This window comes from Dipodomys spectabilis, unplaced genomic scaffold (assembly GCF_019054845.1).
Source record: "Dipodomys spectabilis isolate Male_0828 unplaced genomic scaffold, ASM1905484v1 ptg000096l, whole genome shotgun sequence".
NCBI classification, from domain to species: Eukaryota; Metazoa; Chordata; class Mammalia; order Rodentia; family Heteromyidae; genus Dipodomys; species Dipodomys spectabilis.
In genome coordinates, this window is record NW_024870773.1 from 5,859,432 (window position 1) to 5,872,280 (window position 12,849).

The 12,849-nt window shown below is 39.9% G+C and overlaps 1 protein-coding gene across 7 annotated transcripts in view; it reads left to right on the forward strand.

The window, feature by feature from the left end:
* Nucleotides 1-12,849, forward strand: part of Svil (supervillin) — a 211,603-nt gene that overhangs the window by 110,729 nt on the left and 88,025 nt on the right. For all 7 annotated transcript variants that reach the window (XM_042686010.1, XM_042686004.1, XM_042686008.1 and 4 more), the window contains exon 4: nt 8,869-8,926. The gene's annotated coding sequence lies outside the window, so the exon portion shown is untranslated. The remainder of the gene's footprint in view (nt 1-8,868; nt 8,927-12,849) is intronic.

Consider the following 12,849-nt stretch of genomic DNA (forward strand, 5'->3'; position numbering starts at 1 on the left):
AAGCATTCCTCAGCCTCCCTGAGTAATGGTAATGGTGATGATGTCGGCTCACTTCCCTTCTGTACAAGATGTCTTCTCACTAGGAAGAGAGGCCCTTGGGGTGTCCAGAATGCAGCCTTCTAAACTTGTTGCTATTCTAAGAGACAGCTGTGAGTTTTACACAGTAGACACATGGTTGTATTCATCAAGAACCCTCTTTGGGCCAAACTCGCACAGGTTACCAACATTCCTGTTGCTCCTCCTTGGATGCTCAGCATATGCCTGCCTTCTGTGTCAGCTTGTGATTTCGATTTAGTGTATTTTTCTTATTATGCAAATAGACACAAAATTTACCATCTTAGCCTTTTTCATGTTTTTTTTTTACTTTTATTGACTATGCTGGGGTTTGAACTTTTGCAAGTCAAGCACTTGAGCTGCACACCCCCCCCCCCAACCCTTTTGGCTTTAAGTTTTTGGTGTTCTTGTAAGGTTTTGTTGTTTTCTTGCTGTTCAGATATGGTCTTATGCTTTTACCTGAATGGCCCCAGACTAGCCTTAGATTTTGATATTCCATCCTCTGCCTCCTAAGAAGCAGCAATTACAGACATTCCCCCACCACCACCACCACCACCCACACACACCTGACTTTACCATGCTGGCCATTTTTAACCACTTGGTTCAGTGTCTTCAATAAACTACTTTCGCTTAATTCTGCAACCATCAGCACCATCTATCTTCAGAACGTCTTCATCTCTCTAAAATGAGACTGTCCCCATGAAACTGTATTTCTTTCCCCATTTTCTCCTCCTCCTAGCGTCTGGCAACTGCCATCCACATTCAAAAATCTATGAAGCTGATTATTCTGGGTACCTGGGATAAATGAAATCATTCAATATTTGACTGGTTTGTTTCACTTAGCCTGTCATCCTTAGCTTCACGTTGTAGCATGTGTCAGAATGCCTTTCCATTCTTAAGCCGGAATATTATCCTATTCTGTGGGAGTATATTTTAACTGTTTGCTTGTTTGTGGCTTGCTGGGAGCCATACCCAGGGCCTTGTCTATGTAGATAAGGGCTATGCTAGTAAGCTACACTACTAGGTTTGTACACATCTGAAACACAAAATCGAAGTTTGTTTTTTATCCTCACCCTGAGAAAGTCACCCAGATTTTTCTTCCCAACTATTAGACATTAAAAATCAGCCCCAAATCAAAATGATTAGAGAAAATGTTCATTGTAAATATAACATCACTCATGGGAACATTTGTTTTGCAGAAATTAATACAACTTTTAAGAGGCTTTCAATTATATTTTGGCTTCAGAAAAATAATTCTGAGGGATGGAAAGGTTGGCATGCTTTCACCACAGCTGATAAAGAAATCACCGTGAGTTGTAATGTATGTTGTTGTTGAAAGTTCTTTCATCTCTATATGCATGGCCTGTTTTAAATTACCTTAATGTCATGATGCAATACAAAGTTTTACTAACTAATTTGTATAAATATTACTACCAACCAAACCCCACAAAAAATTCCTTCATACATTGGAGGGGAATTAGTGTGTAGGAAGGAGTCTGGAGTTGGGCACTGGTGGCTCACACTTAGAATACTAACTACTCAGGAGGCTGAGATCTGAGGATTGCCATTCAAAGCCAGCTTGTGCAGGAAAATCTGTGAGACACTTATTTCCAGTTACATATGAGAACAGCTGGAAGTGGAACTGTGGTTCTAGCTTTTAGCATAAAAGCTCAGGGACAATGCCTGGGCCCTGACTTCAAGCCCCAGGATCGGCACCCAAGAAAAGAAGAAGAGGAGGAGGAGGAGGAAATATGGAATGTGTGAATAACCAGAATGCGGAATGTGATAAAAGAGAAATGAAAGCACCACGTATGCTTTCTGCTAGTGGGGTCACCTATGTCAGGCAACTGTTGGTTGATTCAGATCATGAAAACTCAAAAGAAAATGAGAATACCATGTATGGGTGTTCTTGGCATCCAGCTTACTCCTTTACGAGGCTGTAAAAATATCTCTTGGACCCTGGAATTTCAGTCCAGCTGTCTTTTGTAGCTTATAGAGGAGAGTTCATTAAAATGTCCGTGGCACTTGTTAATTTTAGCAATGTATAGGCCACTGACAGCAGGATATATTCAAACAACTGTTAGTGGAAATTTTACCCTGCTGTATACTGTCATTTAAATTTCAGCTCATTTCCAGCAGAGGGGAGTGATCTCATTTTTATTCAGAAAACAATAAGCAGACCCAACAACCACATGGCCCAGGTCTCCACAGGAGCTTCCCAAAGCCTGGACCTATCTCAGCCCATGGCTGTAGGTGTGGACGTAGAAACTAGATGGGGGTATTGTAGCTGGTTCTCCTGTCCTGTGCTCCTACCCCCTGCCTCAGTTCCCTCTCTGCTTTTGTCTGGTCTGCCCGAGAATGCTATTCTGCTATTCAGAAGTACATTGTTAATAGTTTATCCTTGCTTGGGTATTTATCCTAGATCGTGCCGAATCTCGGTTTTCTCATCTGCGTATGTGAGGCACTGGATCATCCATCTTGGGGAGGAAAAACTGGGTTCTCTGTCCCTGATATAATTGAGATGATGATGATGATGGTGATGATGAAGGTCTCTCATCCTTTTATTTACCAAATCTTCCCCGTGGTAGTAGAAAACAGCCATTTGCCAGTTGGGATACTTGGCAGCTGCTCATCTCATTGGCTTTGTTTCCATGTTCTCCTCAATGATGGCCCTTGAATGCCACCTGTGACTGTGTTAGAAGAGTGCTGGAATGTTCTCAGCATCTATCACCCTCAAGGACTGGCCCTTTTGGTGGTCCTTGGGTAGGTTGAACTGCAGTCATGAACTGCACAGTTCTGGATGGTGTAACACTCCTATCCTTTGTCATCCTGTGACCTTGGTTCCTGGGCAGATAATCCTTCTTCCCTGGACTCATAATGACTCCATTAGTGCTTGAACCTCAGGCATCATCTTCCCTGCCTTTACCATCCCACATGCCCTCTGTGAGTCTCTGACTCTGTCTTCCTGTTTCTTCCTTCACACAATTTATTTACTTGCTACAGAGCCACTTCAAATTTCAAGAACAATAAGGTTTTATTAGGGGCTTTCCTTTTGGCCACTTGTTTAACAAGTAGAGTTGCCCACGTGTGAAGAGGTATCTCAGACAGGAAGTGGCATCCCCAGTCATCTACGTGCTTATTTGATCAATTTGTTCAGCTAATACTTACAGTTCCTTTTCTCAGCCAGGCACAAAGGGTATAGATACGCCCACAAGTGTGTCTCAGGTGTTGCCTGAGTTTTTGTCTAGGAGATGAATGAAGGATTTGGGAGCAGGGTCCAATGTTTTTGATTTACCGAGGTCTAGGTCTGTTGTTTCCAATGATGCTGAATTCATAGAACTTGCTTGGTCACCCAGGTCATTGCCAGCTATCACCCATGTGTCAAGACCTCCTGACATGCCATGACAGTGGCCTTCCTCCTGCTGTAGCATTTTTTCCTACTAAGGCATTTCTGCATGCCCATTCATGGGCAACTTAAAATTGCATGTTCATCCTTTTACTATAACGATTAAAGCTTGGTATTTCACTTCCATAGTCATTGCTCTTCAACGTTGAAGATTACAGTGCTTTGAAAATTAGGGAGAATAGTGTTCTTAAGTGGACACAGGGCAGAGAATTTTGTGCATCCCCTCGACTGGTGCAGAGCTGGTTGTTAGGTGATCTTGTTGGAGGGAATATCCTGTTATCCCTATCTACAAATATGTCTTCTCCTTCAAATTCAATATGGGCACAGCCACATCATAGAAGTTCCCCCTGCAAATAAATCAACTGCATTAACCTACAGAATGATAGGAGGAAATACAGTTTTGAAGTTTCTTTGTGTGAATGAGCTAGCCTAACACAATAGTTATCTCATCATACTAGTGATTACTTTTTGTAATTAGTGTGGAATAAAATTGATATTCCAATTTTTGTAAAATGTAGATTCCTTCTATTTTAGTTGGCTTCTTATGGAGGGGATATTTACAAAATAGATTTTATATCCATAATTCATAAAGAATTTCATGCTGTTTTTTCTTGTACCAGGGTTTAAATTCAGGGCCTCGCACTTATTTGGTTTTCTTGCTTATGGCTAGTACTCTATCATTTGAGCCATTCCTTCAGTCCAGCTTTTTCCTGGCTAATTGGAGATGGAATCTCATGGACTATTTTGCCATGGCTAGCTTGGAGCCTTGAGATCCTCCAGCTCTTAGCTTCCTGACTCTATCAGATTATAGGCATGAGCCACTAGCAACCTGAAGAAAGAAGCCATATCTAAATCAGATTTTTTAATGATGATTAGCAGATGAGGCAGAAAATTCTAGTAATACTCTACTTTCAACTTCAAGAGAATGCCCAGATTCTTTGGATAGTAGAATGAGATTTTAGCTGGAAAATTTAGAACAGATTTTTTTCCTTAATGATAATTTGAAAGAAACATTTAGATAAGCATCATTTTACCTGATCATATGCACATAGTTATTGAGCCCTAGCAATCCTCTCCCTAAGAAAGTCCTCCTTTCTTCTCACTGTGTGAATGTTTAGACTGCTGTTTAATTAATCATGTCCAGGTGTAATTATTTATCTTTTACTATTCATTGGGTTTACTTGTAGATTTATAGGCATTATTATAAATGAGGGAAACCATGCAGCCTATGTGTCTCTGGGTCTGGCTTACTTCTCTTTACTAAATTTTTTCCAAGTCTTTCCATTTCCTTACAAATGGGGCAATGTCATTCTTTCTGATGGAAGCACAGAATTCCATTGTGCATATATATAGTATCACATGTTCTTGACCCATTCATCCACTGACAGGTATCTGGGTTGACTCCACATATGGCCATGGTAGACAGTGCTGCAATGAACATGGTCATGCTGATACTTACTGAAATGAACTCCAAAAAGTGGAAGCAGAGGTGTTTTTTTTTTTACTGTACTGTTTACCGTCCTCCTTTTTCCTCCCCTTCTGTTACTGTTTTGTATTCTGTTACTGTTCTGTCTTGTATATAAGTTTATCTGATTTGGGGAGGGGAAGGGAAAGCACAGAAATGGTGGGAGCAAGGGTGAACCAATTCAGCAGTGATACTCAGTAGACACTGTGTTGAAAATGAGCTACATGACTTGCATGGAGAGAAGTCAGGAGGGGGAAAACTGGGAGAGAATGAGAGAGAGGGTGACACAGTTCAAAAGGAAATGTACTCATTACCTGACTTATGCAATTGTAACCCTTCTGTACATCACCTTTACAATAAAATGTTAAAAATAAAAAAGAAACATTTAAAGTTGTTTAGGGTAATTTAAATGTCCTATGTGAAAGTGGTTTTCAGGAAATAAATGGTGATCGAGACATGCCATGATTTGTAGATTGAAGTTCTCATGAAGGATTATTTATCAGCACGCATTACTTTACCTCATTTACCCATTGGCTGAGTTAGTGCTTCAACTATTCCCTCTCCTTTCTCTTCTCTTTCCAACACTTGCTTTTCCATTTCATCCACAATTATCTATGCTTTCTCAGTAAGTTTTCCTCTACAGCTATTCACAAGGCTTATGCTGTTTCTTGCTGTGCTTTTGTGTGAGTGTTCTGGGGCTTGAACTCAGGGGCTAGGTTCTGTGCCTGAGCTTCTTTTTGCTCAAGGCTACTGTTCTATCACTTGAGCCTCTTGCTGTGCTTTTTAAGTGCCAAAATTGCTGTATTTCTCCCTGGTTTTAGAAAAGGAAATAAGAATAGAGAAAATGCCAAGTGCTGCCCCTGGCCATATCATAAGCAAGTGTTACTTTACCTTCCTTTGGATACCTTAATTAATTTGGCATATGGTTCTTCATTTCCTTTTGTCAGTACTGGGGTTTGAACTCAGGGACTCAGGTTTCGTAGGCAAATGCTCTACTACTTCATCCTAGGTGTGTTTGCATTTTAGAACTTGAGCTAAGTCAATCTGGTTTGAGTATAGGATGTGAAATCTACAGTCATTGTAGAATATAGTTGCTAACCTTCAGATAAGATGAGTCTGATTTTATATGGCCATGGACTAAAGATACAAATGTAGAATCCCTGCCTCCTGGTGGAAGCGGGGTGAATCACGATCATGACCCTGATTCCCAACCCCAAGGCTCCATCATTGACCTGTCTGGCCCTCTTGTCACTGAGCTTACTTGCTTTCTTTTACTGTCCCTTTAGTTTAGTTTAGTTTAGTTTGTTTGTTGTGCCAGCACTGGGGCTTGAACTCAGGGCCTCAGCACTGTCCCTTAGTTTTTCTTCCCTCAAGTCTGGTGCTCTACAACTTGGGCCACAGCTCCACTTCTGGCTTTTTGATGGTTAATTGGAGATAAGTTTTCTGCTCAGGCTGGCTTCAAACCACAATCCTCAGATCTCAGCCTCCTGAATAGCTAGAATTACAGATGCGAGCCTCTGGTACCCAGCTATTTGTTGTGAGGTAGAAGTGGTTATTTTTTTTTTACTCCCCCCGCAGTGGTTAGGGGACAATACTGTGTTCTCAGCAGAGACTGTACTGCAATTCAACCACGGCTCGGCAGGGACACTGTCATCAGTGTTCCATCCCTGGGACTCACTCTGGTACAGCATCTCCAGGTCTACTTTCTGCTTGAAATCTGATTAAGGGGTTTGATTCATTTTAGCCTGAAGCCTTTTGCTTTGTATTTACCATAAGCTCAAGGACACACGTGTTTCACTGCTCTAGCCTTGCACTGTGAAAAATCTCAACCCAATTTTGCTTAGACTAGACCAAAACCATTGTTGGTTGAGAATTAGTTGTAGCAGGCTGTTAGTCAAAGCTGTTAGGGTACCACCATGTTCAGAAGCCCTGGGGTTTCCAGCTATTTGGGAGCTTTGAAGTTCTCTGAAAAACCAGGTAAGGCAAGAGAAATATCCAATGCATGTATGTATTCATTCTGTAATATATTTGCCTTGGAATTCTGTTTTATTCAGCATTCTCCTATGTGTAGATAACTGCAGTTTTCTCAAAAAAGAAAGCTGAAAATATCTGACTTTATAAATGAGCTTATCATCTAGCTACTGACAAGGTACATGCTCTTTCTTTATTAGCAAGTTAAAAGATGTTTCTAAACCACTAAAGAGCTTACATAGGAAAATTTGCAAATTAAATTAGAATGTCCAGGTTTTTAATCCAATTTTGTATCTGATGTTGCTCTTTTCATTAAGAAATCTTTCCTAAGCCAAATGTTGTGTGTTACAAATTATTTCTAGTAGGCATAGTATTTGAGTCTCTTCTTATTAACTCTTCATGAGAGACAGTTTTGAGCAATATATTTATCTTTTCAGTAGGCCTTCTTCTTACACCATGTAAGATATATGCTTTTAATTTATTGAATGGTCTCATGTCTCAGTGTGGTATTTGTACAGAAATGAGACACCCAGGTTATTTTTAATCTCTTTATATTTGAAAGTTAGCACAAACATACAGTCAGGAATTTACTGGAATAATTCAGGCCTCAGATTCCAGAATATTCTTTTCCAATATTTGATAGCTTTTAGGACGGAATTCTCTTTCTTTAAATAGCTAACACATGCACGTATATTTGAAAGAAAAGCCTAGATGTCTAAGTGGTTTTACATCTTTCTTTTTATATGGTGCTTTTTTAGTTAGCTAGAATTTCCAAATTTCAGGATTATATATATGTTTGCATGTGTATAAAGACATGTCAGCATTCGATCTTCTTATTCCTCAGGCTTCTGCCTGAAAATATTCAACAGTGAAAGGTACTTCAATAAGGGAAGAAGTTTCTATGGGTATTGTACATGAGGTTTTCTTGGTCCACAAGTGGTCACCATGCCAAATTCTGTAAAACAGATTTACTATCTGTGAGACTGGTAATATGGGCCTGATTTTGATTAACCAGTTCACTTCAGTGGGAGGGTGGGGGTTGTTCCTGAATGGAGTTGTGACCAGCTATCTTTAGGGAGGGGGTAACAATGCTTGCCAAGAAATGTGCTCATTGCCTTACTTATGTAACTGTAACCCCTCTCTACAGCATCTTTACAATAAAATAAAATTTAAAATAATAATATGATATCTTAACCACAAAAACAAATAAGTATTTGTAATGTGTTGTTATTGTTTGGTTTTTAATTAAAGTAAACAGATAAGAACTGAGACATCTCTAATTCTTCATGCCTCTCCCTAGTTCTTGATTCTTTAAAAGCATCTCAGATCTATCTATCCAGCAAAAGACTCAGTACTTCTGATGACCTTGACCAAAATTGCTTTTTTCCTTTTTCTTTTTTTTCCCCTTCAATACATAGCTCTGGTTTTAGGTATTTATTTTGAGTTCTTGTTATTGTCATAAAAACTTTAAACTATAACACCGAACTATATGAAAATATTTTTATGCGTGTACCAGTCTCTAGGGATTGAATTCAGGTCCTAGGCATTTCTCCTGAGCTATTTTGCTCAACGCTAACTCTCTACCACTTGAGGCACAGCTCCACTTACAGCTTTTTGGTGATTAATTGGAGATAAAAGTCTCATGGACTTTCCTGTCTGTATTGGCTTTGAACCACGGTCCTCATATCTCAGCCTTCTCAGTAGCAAGGATTACAGGCATGAGCCACTGACACCTAGCCTGTCAAAGTATTTTTAACACATGAAATTTGATGGCTACTTTCAGGAAAGAGATAAGTCAAAAACTTGATTATAAGAAATATGAATTTCAGCACTGACATTTTTTGTATTCTGATTTCTTGGCTAGTTGATGTTTTTTCCTTAAATTATAAATTCAAAGACAGATTGAAAAATGTTTTCTTAGTAGATGTTTTATCCTGTGTAAGTATTCTAATGTTATGTTCTTTTCCCTTAGATTTTAACAAGAAAAATTTAAACTTCATTGGATTTCCACATCAAAGGAAAGTCCCAAGGTAAAATGGCCTTTGTTGAAGAAATCTTAAATTTTGGAGATTTGTAGTGTTTTTAAATGATTATCTGAAATTCCTCTTTAAATCCCTGAAGTGCTAGGGATTGAACTTGGGACCTTACAAATGCTGGGCACGCATGCTCACATTGAGCTGTACCCTAGCTTTCTCTTGTTCTCTTAAATTCTTATGAGTCTTAGTCATTAGAATATATGAAATAGGAACTGGGATGTAGCTTGGAGATACAGTGTATACCTAGCATGTGCAAGGTCCTAGGTTCAAGGAACTTGCAAAAACAGCAGACATATATATTTATATATATTATATATGCATATATAACATGTATATAATATATACATATGGGCACATGCATGCATGTGCATGAAGCAAGCTGGTTTAACAGTATGCTCAGGCAATAAATCTTTCTGTTGCCTTTAATGTGTTGGAGGAACTATTTGGGGCATAAAATGTTTCAGTCATTTGTAATTAATTGCTAATTTAGGAAAGACAATTATTTTTTTCACACTTAACTCTAAACTTGGATGTCCTCTTGCAATCTCCCAATCAAGTGTTGGAGCTTTTGATCTTTTGGAAAGGGGTCTCTCTCTCCCTCTCTCTCTCTCTCTGTTGTTCTCTCTGTCTGTCTCTGTCCTTCTTTTTCTCTCTGTTTCTCTGTTTCCTCTCTCTGTTTCCTCTCTCTGTTTCTCTCACTCTGCCTCTCTTTCTTGCTCTTTTTCTCATGTCTGTCCTTCCTTCCTTCCTTCCTTGCTTGTTTCCCTCCTTCCTTCCTTCCTTTCTTGCTTCTCTTCCTCCCTCCCTCTCTCCTTCCCTCCCTCCCTCCCTCCCTGCAGATTTCCAGCTGCTACCTGCCCATGAAGCTCTTGTAGCCTGAGCCTGGTCTTGTCATTTCTCTCCTCACCTGTCTATACTCCTGTATTTTGACTACAAGTTGTTTGGTACAATTTCATTTACTTAATGTTTTAAGTCACTGAGGCCCTGTCATCATTCATGTAGACAATGTAAAAATGACAGTGTGTACCATACAAGGAGCTACCCCTCAGCTGCTTCATTGTAAACCACTAATACCATTTTCAAGGAGAGGCACAAAGCTGTCTGTAGATCCTCAGGCATGAGTCTCAACTTGTGCTTCACTGTGCTTCAAGGGTCCAATCCCCTGTCTACACTTCACCTAGCCTGATACTCTTGTTCCTAGTGTACTGTGACATTCTCACCCTACTACATTACAACAAACACTTGCCTGACTTCTGTCCTCATCAGGCAGAGCTCAGTCCTGCATTTGAAAACTGAAGAGATGCTCTTATAACTCTTTGATTTGGCTTAATATAGCTAGGGCAAGTCCTTGATGTATCTTATACACGTGTGTGTATGGTAAATGGGAGCAATAATGACACAGGTCATTAGTAGCATTTTTTTATAATTGACTGATAAAATCATAAATATGATGCTTGGCATATTTATGTTTTGAATCTCTGACATGTTTTAAAAGAACTTAATATAACCCTGGCAGGTTTCTTGATTTCTTAGCTATTTTAATAGAACTAATCAGTGACTAAGAAAAAGGAAGGAAAAGAAAGGGAGACAAGAAAGCATTACTTATTTGAGGACAGGAAAAACAGGAAATGTACAGACAGTTGGGTGGACAGACTTAAATTGTGGGCACAGCAATTCAGAGAGTGTGGCTATTATTTCATTGTAACCTATTCAAAGGACACCATCTTACTAAAAGTAAAATGTCCTAGCCATATAAAAACCATAGGCCACACAAGAAATCTAGCCCCTCAGACACCAACTAGGAGAGCTTAAAAAAAAAAGGTAAAAGGGCTTTGCCCACCCCTCCACCCCCCTTGTCATGCAATGTTCTCTTGGACATTATCAGAACAGCATTTTGCTCTCCATTTAACAACCCCCTTCCAGCTCTCCAGGCATATAATTAGGTTAATAGGACACAATTAAAAAAAATAATCCATCCTGAAAGCAGAGGGCAAGGTCTTCTGAGATGATTGAAGCCAAGGAGGGAAGGTAAGGGGGTGGAAAATGAGTCAGAAAGCATGGGCGTCATGTCAGAGAAGATAAAGGCAGCTAGATAAAAATACAAAAGGTTTTCTCAATACTAGAACATCATAGAGTTCTAATTACAAAAATTAGCCCATACTTCAGTTATAAATGCAGATGTGGTTTCATACTGAAATATAGGCTTTTGACTTTTGGTTGAGGTATGACAGCATGCCCAGATCTACAGAGTTGACCCAGAAGAGGAAGGAAAGCAGACCCCAGGGAGCTAAAGGCTCACTGTTGTCAGTCCTGTGAGTGGGGCCTGGCTATGTGCGTACAGCTCTGATGACTCAGACAAGAGGAGAAGGAGACAGGGAGAAGGAGGTGTCTCAAAGGCTTTTGGGGGGAAATTGTGTTATATTTGCCATATAACAGGAGTTACTCATTCTACCTGGATGTGATGGTATATGCCTAAAGTCCCAGCTACTGAGGAGGGAAAGATCAGGAGGACCAAGATTTGAGGCTACCCTGGACAGAAAGTGAGGACCACTTCTTCCAATCTCAACAAATAAGCTGGGTGTAACTGGCATCATGCCTATATCCCAGGTACTCAGAAGGCTTAGATAGGAAGATTGTAGTTTGATGCCAACTCCAGGTAGAAGCCTGAGGACCAAGAACCTATTTGAAAAATAACTAAATAGAAAAGGAAAAAAAAAAAAAGGAGTGAAGTTATGAGCTAAAAAAACAAGTGGGTGTATCAGTCAGCTTCACGTTACTGCAGTGGTGTTAAGGGGGTATTACTCATTGATAAATTGATGTATGTTCCAGAATTCTTGGCCGAGATGCCTGGCCTGTATTCTCACCATTGGTTAGTGCATTTTTTTTTGGATCCGTCATGGGGCCTGGGCACTGTCCCTCAGCTCTTCAGCTCAAAGCTAGTGCCCTACCACTTGAGCCACAGTGCCACTTCCGGCTTTTTTCTGCTTACGTGGTGCTGAGGAATCGAACCCAGGGCCTCATGCATGCAAGGCAAGCACTCTACCACTGAGCCACCTTACCAGTTAGCACATTTTTATGTAGAAAAAACAAAGGGGTAGTAATGCTTTTTAAAAACCTGGTGGTTTCTTGTGTTGGTTTAAAGGTTTTGCATCATCCAGAACCCTCAGCAAACTGGCTTAGCCAGAGCCCAGGTTCCCAACCGGTCTGCTCGTTTTTTCTGTCTACCTATCTGCTTCCTCTGAAGTTATCTGTAGTGTGCAAGAATAGGGGAAAGAAGCCACAAATAAAGGAATTGTAGGCAGCCATGGGGTTATGGCTTGTGCATGGGAACCTGTGAGTTTTAAAAGATACTACTGTAGGGGGCTGGAAAGGTGGCTCAGTGGTAGAATGCTTGCCTTGCATGCATGAGGCCCTGGATTCGATTCCTCAGTACCACATAAGCAGAAAAAGCTGGAAGTGGTATTGTAGCTCAAGAGGTAGAATATTCAAATTCGTAATTAAATATTTATTTTATTACTTACTGCCATTCTGTAAGTAGGGTGCATTTCTACATGAATTTATTTTGTAGGTTTGTACTAAACTATACATCTGAAAATAACCATCACTGTCTTATAATTCATGGTGTAGACACTAGCACTAAGGCTAGATTTCTGCCTAGGCAGGTGTCCTGGGATCTTCAAGCCAGTCCAGCATGTGGTTTATAAAACTTAATATGCTCAATATTTTACTAGACCATATGTATGCTTGTCATTTATTTATGAATATAAGCTCTACTGCATTTATATGCAATAACCAGAACTTCAGATGGTGTACCATGTTTTAAAATGTGCAGAGACCCTTCAAACTTAATTTACATGGGTGATATAGATTGTTCCTATGCCCTCTTAGACACCACACATAGCAACTACTCAGTCTCT